The 17,136-nt window shown below is 49.1% G+C and overlaps 1 protein-coding gene across 18 annotated transcripts in view; it reads right to left on the bottom strand.

Moving 5' to 3' along the window:
• Nucleotides 1-17,136, bottom strand: part of L (zinc finger protein Lobe) — a 287,693-nt gene that overhangs the window by 62,027 nt on the left and 208,530 nt on the right. The window lies entirely within an intron of this gene.

A 17,136-nucleotide genomic window follows, 5' to 3' on the forward strand; every position in this document is an offset into this window, starting at 1 on the left:
TTCTGCTGTTGTAGCTTTGATAACGCAAGGGTTGTGTATCGAGATCCGTTGTCATGTCCAGCTCAAAGGTCCAAGAACGTTTGATGACCTTCTGAACTTTCTACAGACCTCAGTGCCAAGAATTACATCGAGAAGACAGCCAGATGGTAGAACAGAGCAACTTGATTCCAATCTAGAGTCGTTGCCGTCAACTGAATGTGAACACAGCTTCATAAACAAATCTCTGGGAAGCGTAAATCATGACTGTGAGGATGGTGAAGAACCAATTACCGCAGTTCACGGCAACCTACTTCCACATAATCTGTCTACCGTGCATCACAAGCCCCAGAAAAAGAGCTTCAGTGAGACAGTATATTTGGTGTCGTCAAGCTTATTGTACGCCCCCATTAAGGTAGATGGCATTGAAGTGAAGGCTCTCGTTGACAGTGGAGCTTCGGTATCTATTATCAACAAGACTCGAGTGGATGCCAGTCGTCTGCACGCTGGTAGAACATTGCGTGTCCAAGCCTACGATGGGTCAGTGACCATGCATAGCGAATGGGTAACCCTGGCTATTGAATTTCAAGGAAATGCTATTACCAGTGACGTATTGGCCATTCCCAATGTCACCTACGATTTTCTTTTGTCCCGTCCAGACATGAAAAAACTTAAGATGAACCTCTATTGGGATGACAAGGTAATGGCCGAAGACACGATAAGAACAGAAGACCCTGGTGAAGAACCTAGTGTATCAAGGCTAATTTTTCACCACGAAGACATCAAGACTAAGTACCCAGAGCTTATATGCATAGGAAGCTACCCTCCAGCAATGAAATCCCATGTCGTTCCTTTCGAGCTCGCAGATAAAACAGTGGTTCGTAGAACCCCCTATAATATGTCCAGAGATAAAAAGGTGTGGCTGAAAAAGGAGTTGCAAGAAATGTTAGACGCAGGTATCATCCGGCCTTCTGTATCCCCATTTGCTTCTCCTATCACTATTGCACCTAAAGAAGACGGGACATTCCGCCTCTGCACAGACTACCGGGCTCTCAATCGTCAAACTGAATTGATACCTTATCCAATGCCGAGAATCGACGACATCATTGACGAAACCGCTGGTTGCCATTGGTTTTCACGAATAGATCTCTGCAAGGGCTTTTGGCAGATTCCACTAAGTGAAGAAACGAAGAAGTACACCGCGTTCATAACCCCATTTGACTTGTTTGAGTACAACCGCCTACCATTTGGTTGGAAAAACTCCCCTGCGTGGTTTCAGAAGATTATGACGGACATTCTGAAACCTTACCTGGGCACATTTTGCAATGTGTACATCGACGACATCATCATCTACTCAAAGACAAAGAACGAACACCGTAGTCATCTTTCAAAAGTTCTTCATGCCCTCAGTCTTGCCCAACTCAAAGTCAACTTCAAGAAAAGTGCGTTCTTTCAAGATACCGTAGTATTTCTTGGCAGGGTGTTTGATGGACAGACTAAAAGCACCAAGCAAGAATCGGTAGAGAGAATCTCCAAGCTGGTAAAGCCTTATGATGTGCACTCCCTGCGCGTTTTTCTTGGCCTTGCAGGACACTTCCGGGCGTTTATCAAAGACTACGCACTGAGAACAAGGTGCCTCACACGTTTAACTCAGAAAGACGTGCCTTTTCATTGGGACGAGAAGTGCGAAGCTGTCTATCGTGAGCTTGTAAAACTAATATCGTCGGACCCCATCTTGCGAATACCGGATTTTTCCTTGCCTTTCGTGCTGAACACGGACGCATCACATTATGCTACCGGTGCAGTTCTATACCAGAAGCCATCCAAACAAGCTGATCAAACCAAACATTACGTCGTGGGGTACTACAGCTATACCCTGAAACCCGCCGAAATCAATTACTGTACCACAGAAAAGGAAGCTCTGGCCGTCTTAAAAGCTGTGCAGTACTTTCGTACTTACCTGGAAGGTGCCAAATTCATACTTTTCACGGACCATCAAGCATTGACTCAACTTCTGAGCATGGCCCAGCCAAGAGGCCGCATTGCTAGATGGGTGAACTATCTGCAACAATTTGATTTCGTAATTTCGCACCGTCCTGGCCCACTCCTCACTGACGCTGACGCACTATCAAGATTACTTGTACAGGAATCAAGCAATAATCCAGATACAATCAATCATATTAAGCTATGGGAAGGTACAGAAGAGCTCCAGTTTATCAATGGAAGGTATCACGTACCACCAACTATGATTCCAAGGATTCTTCATCTATACCACGACACCCCTGAATCGGGTGGACATGATGGCTTCTGGCGCACTTATAAGAAATTGCTCATGAGATTCACATGGCCGGGCATGAAAAACGACATCAGCCATTACATCCGCACATGCCACCTCTGCCAGGTGAACAAAGTTAAATTCAAGCAATCGACAGACGTTATGACAAACCCTGAATATTCAAGCATCCCGTTCGAAGTAATTCATTTGGACTTCGCGGAGCTCAAAAAGAAGGGGGAAGGAGTCAAGCGAACGCAAGCTTTCTTGCTCTCCATAGATGAGTGCACACGGACGATTGCGGCTAAAGCTGGCAAAGAAGACGCAAACAGCGTAATAGACCTCCTCAAAGCTGAGTGTTTTAAACACACAAAGACGCTCGTCTGCGACAACGGGCCGGCTTTTCGGAGTGCCAAATTATCAAAGTGGGCCCAGGAGCACGGCATCATGATAAAGTATTCTTCTCCATACCACCCGGCAGCAAACGGCCTAGCGGAACGTGCCATACGAGACATCAAACAGTATATGAAGATGTATCCAGACTTTGCCGGTGGCTGGAAGTGCTGTCTGAGGCCGCTGTGAAGCATCACAACAGATCATACACCACGAGTTTAGGCTGCAGCCCTCATTTTGTAACTTCAGGTACAGCGCCCATACTTCCTGCAGATCGTGAGCTAGGTCTCCTAGAGAACCTCGAACTTGCGGAAGTAAGGAAAACTGTCAAAGAACAGGAGATCTACAAGCGCCGCATGAAGCGAAACTTTGATAAAAGGCACAGTAGCGAGATACCGGACATACAGCCTGGAGACTATGTCCTTGTAAGGAAAGGAGCTGTGCCCTCAAATTCAAAATATTGCGGACCATTTCAAGTTATTAAGACTGCATGCCAGCATGGAATATTGAAGAATGTCTGGTACGCCGGAGCCTCGGGCCAAACGGAGTGCGCCGCTATTGGAAACGTATTCAAGTATTACCCCAGGAGGTGTAATTAAAAGAAATCCGGAAGAGTGAAGCGGTCTGCGCTGGACGCATGAAAGAAGACGAAGGAAGGTGCTAGGGGAGAAGTGAGAAGGAAGAAGTTAGAATAAAATGGCGGACGACACCCGTCTCACTTAGATGATGTCATTTCTGTTGCCGTTCTAGTTAGGAACGCTACATATATGAATACAATTAAACTTGCTGTTCAGAATATATCCGCCAGTGCTTAGATAGAAATTGGATTGGGAGGTTCTAAGTATATAGAAAGATGAGATGCGAAAGGCGGAGACGCTAACCGGAGGATAAATGTCCAGTTTGCTGAGAAGGTTGTGAATAAATAATAATGTCTTGGCCCGTAAACATGCATATCACATGCACATCAAACATGCACGAACATGCACAAACATGCACAAACATGCACATCACAGACATGCACATCTTACCAAAGGATGCTTCACACGTGACAGATTCCAGAAAGTCCGAGTCGCTTGAATTTGGTAATGTGGGAAGTCTTTTTTTGATTCATGGTATTATGCACTGTGTCGACACCAGCAGGGCGTGATTATTTGTATTCCACAAAGTCCGAGAAACGGATATCATCGTTGACTCCTATCCTCTTGAATACAAAGCGCAGGGGAATGGTATTGCCCTAGTAGTTTACGGATGCCAGCGTATATACTTCGTTCGGAATACTTCGTTCGGAATATACTTCGTCCGGGTGTCCCACGTAACTTGAACCAAAGTTTAAAAAAAAAGCTATTTGCCGCGGCGTATAGCTGGACGGAACCAAGATAATGTTGTTTGCCGTTGCTTGGAAATACACAGATTATACACACATTGCATGATTAGTCTTGATTAATTAATCAAGTTCTCCAATGTTATAATTATACGAAAAGTGTCAATGAGAAAATTGTAGAGCAACATGAAAAACTCCCGATACAGCTTTCTGTTGCTCAATAAGTGCTACGTAAAAGTTTTTTTGAAAGCGTGAAAGAAGCCCGCGAATACACGCTAAGTGCCTCGAGCGGCCAATCGCACGGCAACAAAAAGCATTTGTTTTCTGAAAAAGTTTGCGGTACCGGGCAGACCTGGCAGACGATGTTGGTACGAAGGGTGCTCAATAAACTGAACTAAATCATGCAAATATGGAGGCACGTGCTCTTTCTATAGCGTATACTAGTGTACGCAAGCTGATTCTGATTAGTTTGAGCAGACAGCCATCAGGAGGTACAGAAGTGGGCAACGAGGTTATGCATACCCTGCTTGAAGAAAACGTCCTAGATAGACGGATAGAGGGGCATATAAGCCCCAATTTTTGTCCCCTATACACAAAATGTTTCGCAGCTTTCAGATTTCACTTTTTGTGAGGAATATCGCATCAAGAACGCACTCGTGAAGCATACAATGCGATTCGTTCTCCTGCTGTGTCCCATTAAAGGGTTCAAACAAGAAAAGAAGAATTACATCTTTCGTGAACTACTTCGTCGCCTTTATTTCATTCCAGTTCATTCTTGCGCTTATAAATTTGTGTTTTTCTTTGTATATTCTCTTGTCTTCTAGCTTCGCTTGTCTCTCTCTTTCTTTGTTTGTTTCGTTCTTTCTTTTCCTTTCTTTTTTTCTAGCCTATCAGAGTCGCGTGAAAGTTTCGCCATCAGCGCTTCGTTTTGCAGATATCATTACAGCAAAGACCCTGGCGTTACTTTTTCTCGATTTTCCATGAAACTGAAGTGCTGGCACATTCCTGACTCGCAGGGCGTCACGACCAAGGCTTTACAAACGTCGGTCACGAGCTTCTGCATTTCTCCGATGGCGTTGGCCCAAGACCGGCTACGCACCATACCGACAAACACGCAACGCCACACGTGGGTGCGACTCAAATTCGGGGGAATGTAGTTCCAGCGGGGCGCAGTGTATACCGCATGCGGACACGGCCTTCCTTCGGTCTGTGAACGGGCGCTGAAGACAACACCGCTGGTGGCCGTGTGGTACTCGAACGACGCGCGGCTGCGCCGGTGCACACATCGTGCGCCGGCTGCCGCCATATTTAGTAAACACACGAGACACACGAGCACCTTGAAACCGTTCTACTGCACTGACAGCAGCGGGCGCGCTCGCGTGGTGGGAGAACTTTCATGGCGCGCCGCTGTGGCCGCAGATATCGAGTTTCTGCCGCGTGAAACCACAACACGAGGGGGCCTGAATTCGAGGCTTACAGCAATACGACACAGCCCGCCGGCAGCAAAGCTAGACGTCCAGGCACGGCCGGATTTATGGGCAAGACCAACACACGTGAGGCGTCTGTTATATGAACAGGACATTACTTCTCTCAAGAAACCTTCTGCCTCGCGTTTTTCAATGGAACCCCACTGGAGGTTTTGACGTGACAGGCGAGACGGCACAGCGGGGTGTGAGGGCCTTTGGTGGTATATGGCCAGCTGTTATCGAGCCATTAGTGCCCAAAGAAAGGCTGATGAAAACATAGCGACCGACGAGTTTTGTGCTCATCGGCTATACAAGAGTTGGCAATCACTCCATCCATTAGCGCGCAGGTGCCAAGTCTCGTCTTTCCCGTCGCTCCATCTTCCGACACGCGATGCCTCGAGTCACCCTGAACCTTTCGCGACGCGTATGGATGATGTTCTATGCCAGCCTGCAATGCATATACTAGTAATGATAATGATAAGAAAATGTGGAATCGGATAGAGGAATTTAAAGGCACTGCTTCCAGCTTTTTCATTTCACTTGGGAACGGAAGTGTCTTCTCTATGAGCCGTCTGTGCTCCAGCTTCTGTGTACCCTCAACACATGCCAGAGCAGGGTAATGAACAACTAACGCTTTGAACGAATAAACACCGAGTAGAAAAAAAAAACTATACTGAAAGACAAGCTCAAATAACATACAGGCAAACGCAAAGCCACCTAAACAAGCGCTAAACTGCCCGCCGCGGTGGCCTATAGCGGCTATGCGTGTTGCGTTGCTAAGCACGAAGTCGCGGGAACAAATCCCGGACGCGGCGGCCACATTACGATGGGAGCGAAATACAAAGCACCTTTGTTCCGTGCATTGGGGGCACGTTAAAGATCCTTGGTAGTCAAAATTAATCCGGAGTCCCTCCCTACTGCGTGCCTCATAATCAAATCATGGTTTTTGCAAGTAAAATTCCACAATTCAATTCAATAAGAGCTCAAAGAAAAGCGAGAAAGCGGGGACAAAGCTATAGCTGCATGACAGCGCATTGCCCCAGGGGCACGCGTACTAATAACATGCGATGGAGGAGGGCACAAATGAGTTATTTTTCGTCATATGCCGAAGAGGTGTACTGACGGCGTCTGTGCAACGGAAACGACAGACGGCTACGTGCCGAGCTCTTAACTACTGTCTCGGCAAAACTGCCATTTTTGCAGGGACGCGATAAAGGGGACGATTCCAAGCTAACCGAGAATTTCGGGTGGTTTGGTATGCTATGGGAGCGGTATGTACAGTGCAGCCAGCGAAATGGCAACTGCGTCAAATGGGTGCGTCGCGTATCGTCGCGCGCATCGACTGTCCACGCCAGAAAACAAGCGGGTCGTTACACTTCCGGCTTATTTTCATATCGCAATTGTTCGATGATCAGCTTAACGTCCTTTCAAGGTTGCAACACTCCAAATCCCCTCTTTCTCTCTCTCTCTCTCTCTCTCTCTCTCTCTCTCTCTCACACACACACACACACACACACACACACACACACACACACACACACACACACACACACACACACACACACACACACAAATGTTTGTATTCATGTCTCGTTAATATGGACCCCGTTAATGTAAACACCCCGCAATATGGACGAAATTTTTAGCGACCAGTCGATTGCCATGCATTCCTTCCCCGTTAATATAGAAACTCGCAGTCCGTACTATGAACGACCTTTTCGGGGAAGAAATTGAAAAATGCACGCAATTTTGTCTCGTTATTGTGGAAACTGCTTCACGCTGGGATAGAAGCAGCGCATAGGCGGGGACAAGAAGGAAAGAAGAGAGACACGTAGAAAGAGCACTGTCTACGTCAGGAAAGCCGAACAAGGCACGAAATACGTTTCTGCTGACAGTAACACAATGACCAGGAAGGAGAGTAATAGCAAAGCCCTTCCACCCCACATCGCACCCTCGCCCATCTTTTCACCTCTGTTGTGTCGATCTAAAGGCAAGGTTGCACGATTTCTGCATGTTTGTTCCGGAGTCTAAAACAAAGAAATGAAAATGTTTGTAGGCTATGGGTTCGAAACATAAGCCGGCTATGTCAAACTAAATAAATAAATAAATAAATAAATAAATAAATAAATAAATAAATAAATAAATAAATAAATAAATAAATAAACAAATAAATAAATAAATAAATAAATAGCGCTAATGAAGGTCGCAGTCTTACAAGAAGGACATATGCTGAACTTGCTCTTTAAGTAGCTGACGTGTTGTGCTTCTTGGACACAAAAGTAGGGTCGAAACCATCAGTGCAAGCCCTCATTTACTAATTTATTTTGTCTGAATAAATGGCCATTGCGTTTCCCTTAATTACGCTTATAACTGAATGCTTATTCTTTCTTTTTTTTAAAAAATCCTGATTCGTTTTTATGGACGACTCGCATTATGAGCCATTTTGCCGGGAAACGAAAGCGTCCGTATTAACGAGACATGATTGGAGTTGTAGGTGGTTGTTTACTTTAAATAATTAGATAAATAAGGGAAAGGGAAGCGAAGGAAAAATTACTAGAGTTTGCAGTAACTGTCTAGCGCAGTATCCTGACACCGGAACCGCGGTTAGGCAGCGCGGTGGCTTAGCGTTGCGCTGCTATAGCACGAGGTCGCGGGATCGAATCGCGGCCGCATTTCGACGGGAGTGAAATGCAAAAACGACCGTATCCCGTGCATTGGGCGCACGTTAATGATCCCCTCTCGTGATCGACATTAATCCTGAGACCCCCCACTACGGCGTGCCTCATAATCAATCGTTGTTCTGGCACGTAAAACCCCAGATGAAAAAAAAAGAAATAAAGAAAAGAAGCGGAACCGCGGTCAGCAGTGTAGCAAGTAAGGTAAAAGGACAGAGAAAGAGGATAGAGTAAAAGAGAACTATTTACATATGTACAATATAGCGACTAAGTAAAAAAATATCCATAGCTGACTTGCGGGGTGACTTCGAGAGAGAGAGAGTTAATCACCCGCACCGACACTGTTAGGCATAAACCCGACGACGCGCCCTCGGTACAGCGCACGCGCAGTCTATAGGCAGCGTTATTTCTTAGGGACGACCTAACTTGCCGCGTCTGTTTTCGAAAACAATTTATTCGATAATTTAATATGTAAGCATTAATGCACATAAACAGCAATACACTAGTAGGCACAATGCAGTGCTAGTTAGCTGAACAATTTATGGCAGTTGTGTAATTTTTCGGAGAGATTTACCAATATTTCTATGCTTTAGGGACATTATGTTGAGTCTAATAACAGAAGTACATGTCGCGTCTTAATTTTGATTAAGCGACAAGGCGCAGGCCGCACCATTCTCTGGTGCTAACGTCTCCTTGTGTTATGCCTATGACGAAGAAAAGTCGCGTTAGGCATATATTCATCCGTGGCTGCCGATTCACAGTAAATATACACAGAACAACAAAGTATGATAATCTTTGTTTGCTTCGCGGTTGAGTGAATATGCAAACAAATAAAGCGAAGCACTAAGTTAGATGGAGATGAGAACGGGGGAACCATTCATGACGCACAAGAAAAAGGCTGGGTGACAGGCGTAATGTCGCAAACTAAAGTCAAGTCAACGTTCCTGTATGTCAGCACCACCCATGGCACCTCATGAGCTCTGTGTGATGGTGCATTCTCTAGCCCGTTGAAGCATAATACATATGCGTAAAAATGGTAGATGCCTGAACACCAAGCTATATGACACACACACACACACAAAAGAAAAGTATAACGTTAGCCCAGTCATAGGGAGCATGCAATGTGGGTGTATACCGCGCTTCGAAAAATACACGACGTAGAAAGGAGGTGCGCGCGGGAGATAACACCAAGCTAGTCTGCGGAAAATGGCGTAACGCTGAACACGTCGGAGATTGATCGCGCTTATCCGATCAAAAGTTGCTGCTGAAGAGTGCTGCGCGATAATTGTGTTTCTTCCGGTTCGAATATTTCGGAAGTATGTGAGTTGATTGTATATATATATATATATATATATATATATATATAGTTCAGATAACAAGAGACAGAAACGAAACCGCAGCAACACATAAAACGCAACTTACACGCTAGCGTTAAAGGAGACAGGACAGAGGCGTTTGTTCGAAAGTAAACTTTAAATGAAGCAAACACGCCTTGAAACCACGAGCAATAAAGCGAACAGAAGGCACGGCACTATGAAGGAATCACGTGGTCACCACTTGCTGCTCTTTTCCTGGCATTTAATTAAGTGATATGACTTTATTTCCCAAAGCCACAATGTGGCTCTATGATCGAGAGATAACGTATAGTGAAGGATAGGAGGGGGGGGGGGGGGTTCAGGGTGGTGCCTTCTGCACTCAGCACCGCGATTGGAGAGCAGGAACGAACCCGCGACCTCATGCTTAGCAACACTGAGCCCCCGCGGTAGGGGATTCCTGAGCTTGAGGCCAGTATCTCCTCTGAATATTGGTCTTGGCCACTATATATACGAAACGTAATCGACGCCCAGATGGGACAGAACCGTGCGTGCACAAAGCGAAAAAAAAAAGTGTGTGCCGTTAGAAGCACCGTTTATATATGGCTCGCCTCCTTGAAGAAGATACAGTGACGTCCGAGCGGCGAAAATGATACTAGGGAGGAAAGGGGACCAAGTAGGCAGACAATTTGTCCTTAGAGAGGAGGGAGACGGGTCCCGACTGGGAGGAAGACGGCACGCAAGTGACTGCACATGACAAAGGTTGCATGAATCGGGCCGAACAGCGAGGGATGCTCTCCAGACATGAACCGCGGCGAACGAAAACAAGGCCGTCGCGTCTTCATACCACCTAGTTGAAGAGCCTTTTTACTTCCGTGAGCTTAATTCTTACATACGAACGCATTGCGAGTAAACGAACTTCGGCCAGAGTGCACGTATGGTTCTCAAGAAAGTTGCCTAAAAAACATCACGACTAGAAAATTGTTTATTGCCTTATCAGGCTCGCTCGTATTGAACGCTAGTGAATTTCGCGTTGCTCTACCTTCTCGTTTTGTGCGCATTGAAGGTTCTTGTTCGAAGAGAGAGAGAGAGGAAATGCAGCGAGGTTAACCAAAGGAGAGTCTCCGGTTTGCTACCCTGCACTGGGGTGGGGGGTATAGGGGTTGGAAAGACCACAAAAATGGAGAGAAAAAAACGCATGTTTTCTTTTCTCTTTTTCTTTTCTTTTATTTCTTGTTTTTGTTCCAAATTAAGCAAAGGAGTCACGTCCTGTTACCCTTCCTTTCCGCCGACGGCAAAGACCCAATATAAGCAACATTCAGCCGCGTGCTTGGCATTAAGACTGCGTCTACCCGTGCGCGCGCGACAGAGAAAGAAGGTACTTCAACTACGAAATTTGCGTGTGCATTTGGCTTCGATGACGGCTCATGTTTTTAGAGTGGTATTCTATAACTATGCGAAAAATCAGCTTCTTTTCGCTTTCTTCTCCTGTTTAATGTGACTATATGTGAAGTGTTTGTGAGATACCTGTGAACACTAAAATAGTGTTCTTTACAAGTGTCAGACTGTGAGGAATGACATTTATCGTTTTTTTTTGTGCCTTTCTTTAGTTCCAAGCGACTATGTCACGTTTGATTGGGAACTGCGAAATAGCTGAAAGGTTTGACCTATCATCATCCTTCATTCATTGAACCATTTAACGTTGTGCTGAAGCCGGCGACATACTGTACTTGTTGGCAACGTTTCAAAACCACAATCAATCAATCAATCAATCAATCAATCAATCAATCAATCAATCAATCAATCAATCAATCAATCAATCAATCAATCAATCAATCACGCAACGCATATAGAGTGCTTCCATTAACACATGTGTCAGTGCGCTGCTATTGCTGCCGAAACCATAGAAAGACCCTCGCACAGTGCACAGTGACTAGCTTAATTTTTATAGCTCCAAGTTTCATCGCCAAATCTGTCACACTGGCATTTCGCGGGTCGGTAACATTTCACTAGCACTTATAATCCGGCAGATCACGAAAAGGCACGTGGTTCCCGACTCGAAGAACTGACAAGCTCCGCAAGGCCAACACTCGGTTTGCACGGCGGGACAAAGCCGGAGATCTGCCTGTCCCCAGAATGGGCGCGCGTACACAGTGCGCGAATGCGCTCCGCATCTAAGCCGTGTTTTCCGAGCGCCAGGTGCCCTCCCATTGAACGCTCACACCTCGAGGAGCGATTAAGCGCTCACCGTTTTGTGAAATGTCTCTGAAGAAGCAAAAGCTCCCCGAGAGCGGTATAATGGGGCGGGTGAGGAAAGCACGCGAAGTGTACGCCTCCACTGTCCCCCAAGCGTTGCTGCAAACACAGCTGCAGAACTCACAAAACCCCTTCTGCGACGCACTCCGCAGCCTGAGCATCACGGCTATCGGTAGAGTGTGGCAGTCCATTTCGCTTGGACTCGAGTCAGTCGCTGACGCGTTTCTCTCGAGTATCTTTCATGTGGATTTTTTTTTTCAACATGTGCGGAACATTCTGCTGACTTCGGTCGTGAGGGAATCCCCTAATTTATTTCCCTTTTCAGCCTGCAGCGCCGGAGGCTTGTAGCACTCGGGCACGCATAAATGTATCTCTCTCGACGCCCAGCGCACCGCCGCGAAGGCCAACTTCTTGGTTGCTCCCACAAAGCTGGGTGACGTACAGCTGAAGCGGCGGCATCGCCTGAGCGCTTCCAAAGACGCAAACGTGCCCGTAGACGCAGCTGAATTCTAGACCCGCGCGACGGCCCGGTGTGCAAAGATCGGCGGGCGTATTATACGCGGCGGAGGGGGGAGTTAGTGAAAACAAAAACCGGAGAGAAGAAGCAGAGCGAGCTTCGCGCCAGAAAAGCGCCGCTCAGCAGTCACATTTTCTCGAGAGGTGCGCTCGGCGGCGCGGCCGTACAGCCGGGGCTGGAGGAAGCCAGCAGACGCGGCGACTCTGCAAACAGTGGGGGCTCCAGCAGTCGCGGAGGCGCGCGAGGAAAGAGACGGCCAGTCCTTCATCCGCGGCAGCGATTCGCGCGGTCAGAGGTGCTTGGGTGAGGCAAACTGCTCGGCGCGCCAAACATTCTCTCGACCGCCCGTGGGGAGGCCCAAGGCGTCGGTCAGCGAGACGGTCCCCCGCATATCTGTCCGCATGGCCCGCGCGAGGTGCCCGCGCGCCTTCTTTGAGCGAACTGGCCCCCCTCTCCCTCTTTCCTCCGCGGGCCGCGCCGCCTGCTGCGGAATCGGGGCCGACTCGGGAGCGAAAGTCAACACGCACCGCGGTCGCAGGGTGAAGAAGAGCCTTTCAGTAGCGGGCGCGCACACCTGGCGGTTCTCGCTGGGAGACCTCGGCGACGACGCCAAGTGGTGCTTCCAGCGAACGCCTCTGAAGTGGCGGCCGCGAGCTGTGCCGGGAAGGGGGCAATCTTCCCCCACCTTGGCCTCCGCAGGCCTCGCACACTTTCACCCGTCTCGACAGAGAGATTCAGAAGAGTGTAACTTGGCATTTCGCGTTCTCAGAGGACACTACGAAGAGGGATACAAGGAGGCAAAGAACATGCTTGGGAACCCTAGAGACCGTGACGCCTCGCAGCTAGCGAGTGCACCTTCACTATCCATTCGAAGGCGCATGATGAACAGCGGGCCTATTGGAAAGCCAAATTATAGATGGCACTGTCAGCTAGCGAAATTTGTTTCGATGTTGCATGAGCGCAACAGGTGAGAAAGAGAGCGAGAGAGAAACTGGCGCGCGATATTTCAGAAACATGCAGAACCCTTTACTTTAGCCCGACGCAGGGCGCATCCCGACGATAGCTCTGCAAAGCATGAGGCCCGTGAACTGCGACTACGGTTCGTTTCCGGGCTTCTCTGCCAGCATCAGACGAGTTAAAATCAGGCACAGCGATCTCTAGCTTCTAAGGGGAATATCTGGGGTAAGATAATACCATCCTTCTCGAGGAATAATCAATTTAAGACGGTTCATTGGGTATAAAAGCGTTTTCGCTTATTCTGTAACACGCAACTAGCGGCGGTGGTTATAAGTACGTATACGTGACGATCACAGAATAACTCATTCATTATCTAATGATAACTAATCCACGCTTTAATTAACTACCATAACACACTAATTGCAAATGAGGAAACTATGTGGAGTGTCGGCGTATTTTGCAACAGATTTTGGGAATTAATATCTCGAAACCGGTGCTAGTCTCAGGACTATAGGGACATCCTTTCAACACTGACCACTTTTTCTCATTGCAACATGTGCCCTAAAGTAATTATTTAAAAACTTCATTAATGAATATTTGGCAATTCATTTTTTGATCAAGGTTATTACCTCTTTACTGATGTGTGCCGCCTCTAATAATCTGTTGCCATCTCGGCCCAAGAAAGTAAGGACATTGTTGTTTCCACTGCACTATTTTGAACATAATTGGCTTTTTCTTCTGAAGTAGGTGGACTGTTATCCATTATCTATATCGACCACTATACCCCTGCGTATGACTAAAGAAATGATAAAGAAGGGCTTTCTTATTTACGCTTAACTCGTCAGCTCGAAGTACAAGCTAACAAAATTACATCTAAGTTTCAAGCTATATAGTCTTTTGCACAAGGAGAACCTTGCACATAGGTTGTGCAACACCTGTGTTGCACTAAGTATTTTTAACTTTGACTTTAACGTGCCTAATTACACGCGTTAAGGTCAAAGAAGCCGGCGAAAAACACCCGCAAGCATAATCGTTGTTACATACACTTCTTGAGCTTATTAAATGCAGTGTTCAAGGACAGTGTCCGCACGGAAACTTGTATGGAGCGTAAAAGTTATAGGTTTTGGTGTCGCGAGCTTGTTTCACGAATGCGAAAGTTTTATATTTGAATTCCACATTGAAGTATAGGCGAGAGTTAGCGACGAGGTATAGAAGGCAGGAGTGGCTAATGTTCGTATAGGCGGGATTTCTTGTCGTTCTTATGTCTCATTTTTTTTACACATATTTTTCACACTCGAGATATCCGTGTGTCAGCCAAAGCATGTGCACGCCAGCAAACACGCACACACATGTGCAGGCCGAAGAAGCTCGCGGGGCGACCTGTCGCACGGGAAGGCGGAGGGGGTAGTACAGTGCTCGAGGATTGGCGTCGCTGCTATATGTCCCAATTTGCGTCCGCCGAGCGCGCGCAGTGGCAGCTGCTGTTCCGCGGATTCTAGCTGCGGCCAGCGGTCGCGCGCTGCCGAACGCGTTGCACGCTTCCGGCCGCAGCAGCGGCGGCGAGCGTCTGCCCCGCGAGCCGGCCATTAATAACGGAGACGCCGGTTTTGGCGCGCGCCAGGCTGATTTGATCGATCGGCACGGTGCGCGGATATAATCCTTCCGCCCTCGCTCCGTCCGGGTTCTATAATATATCGAGGGTGACTGGAGCAGACCCTCCGGGCGCCCACAGGGAACCACCAGCCTCCCTTCCTTCAGGCGCACCCCGAGCTGCAGCGCGCGCTGCGACGCCCTACTAATTGCGGCGGCACGGCGCCCAGGTGATCTCGGATCCGGTGCGTCTCGCTAAGCTCGGGCGGCTACGCACCAATCTCCGGCAGCGTCCGCGCGGCTCGTCTCGCGTCCTGCCTTTATAGCTGCTGCGTGGCATTTCGCTGGCCGCGCAGTGCCGACACTGTGCACGCTTATAGCCAGCTCCTCGTGGAGCCGAGTCCGGAGCGCACGAGCAGCAGGCGCCGCACTGGTTGCACCTTAAGGTAAAGGATGGAATGGCGGAAGGAATACTGCGTACGGGCATGCAGTGGTTCCTTAATTTAAAGACACACGCAGCTCCGTTCGTAAATATACGGAGGCATTGCGAAGACGTCCCGGGCACACTATGCGCTGGTTGCCCGAATAAAGATGGAATGAGTAGGTATACTGGCGCCAGACGCACTCTCGCTTTTGCGGAGCGAACCATTCCCAGTCTTGTACTGCAATTAAGTTCCTGCGGAGGCGCGAGCAGCCACACCACACCGCGGCTCTGCGAGGACTGTGGGCTGAGCAGGAGCGAACGCGCATCCCGTTAGGAGGAGGGAGGTCGCGGCGCGCGAAGGGGTCGATGCCGCTGGCACGGGTCAGCCGCGCGCGCAGAGCGGCTGTCGGAATGCGCGTGGACACCTGAGGAGAGACGTCGCTCGCGGCCCTCCCGGGGGACAGGATCAACGAACTCGGCGTGGCACGCAGCCATCCATCATGGGCACAAGTGGCGCGCCGCAGAAGCCCGTGAATATTCAGGGTGACGATCTAATCCATTTCGGGCCGAGCGGGAAGAAAGATACGAGGGTCAGCGCATGGGAACCGCTCGGTGGGTGCGTTCGGTCGACGCATGATGGAAAAGGTCCAGACCGAGGGGTCGGTCTGAGCGCGACCCTGTCAGGCCCGCGGCTGCCGATCATGGTTTTCCGCGCACTTTTCAATTACGGACGCTGGGCGAGCGCCGCGCTCTTAATGACGGATGTGGCGCTGACGACGGGAGGTGCCGCGCGCCAGGTGGCGGCCCCGCCTGCGTCTCAATCCCGGCTTCCAACTTCATTACACTCGGCGACCACTGGTGGACACGCTGCGCGACGCAGCAGAGCGCCAGTTCGGTGTCACGCGTCGTCGAAACGCGCCCGGCGCGACTGCCGCGGGCGCGCGCGCCGGCGGCGCGGACCAAAGGGCCTTAATTCACGGGCACCTTCGCCAATTAGCCGAGGGGCCGGTACAAGGACGGACCGCTTAGAAGAACGAGTCCCGACAAATTAAAACAGACGACGAATCGATAGGCGCACCAAACTCAAAACTACTTTCCGGCTGTGGAGCGCGCGCGGCGAAGCTAGCCTCGTCGCTGCAGGAGCGAAGCAAAGAGAAACACTGGCGAGCGAGTGCTGCAGCCAAGAAAAAGAAAAAAACAAGTCGAGATGGAAGCGGCAACCTCGTTGAGCAGCGCGGGGGCAAAGAACAACAGGCAGCGTAAGCCCCGCCAATTACGAGCGAGGCGAAGAGGCCATTCTTCGGTGGCCCTCTCCCTTATTTAAATTCCTTAATTGGAAGCGCCATTCCCCGGGCGCCGGGCGCGCCCTCTTCCCCCTTCTTCTTTTTCGCTTGCCAAGACCGCGAGCGCCACCTCGGGCTCGGGGCAGTGCGTGCGACACATAATGGACGTCTTTTGCAGACGCCCGCCGTTAAACAAAAGACCGTCCGTGGCAAAAAGAGGTGCCACGTGAACCGTCGGCGACGTGTAGGTGCACGGGGGGGCGCCTTTGATCGCCCACTCGGAGACGCAAAAGCCACGCGGCAAGGTCGCCTGGGAGCCACTTCCGCTGTCCGACAGGTGCTCAACAGCCCTTGTTACGTCTCCACATCCTGCAGCTTGCGCTGCCGCGATGCATCTTGCCGTCAGTCGCGAATGCTGCCTTTCTTGCTGCACAAACTAGTTGCCAACTCTGCGTTATTTTATTATTTTTTATTCGTCTTCTATGTGGAGCGGCAGGCTCGCGGGACGCACAATGCTGTGGTGCGGCGGTCCACGTGGCCTCCTGCCGCCAGTCAAACGTCCACGCAAGTGGCTTATGTGGCAAGCGAGTTCACTCCGTTTCCTCGTCCTAATCTTTCGTGTTTTTATCAACAAGTGCTTCTTTGTTCATTGATTCTCGCCTTCGTTTTTTTTTTTGTTGTTCAGGTCTGATG

This window comes from Dermacentor albipictus, chromosome 1 (assembly GCF_038994185.2).
Source record: "Dermacentor albipictus isolate Rhodes 1998 colony chromosome 1, USDA_Dalb.pri_finalv2, whole genome shotgun sequence".
NCBI lineage: Eukaryota > Metazoa > Arthropoda > Arachnida > Ixodida > Ixodidae > Dermacentor > Dermacentor albipictus.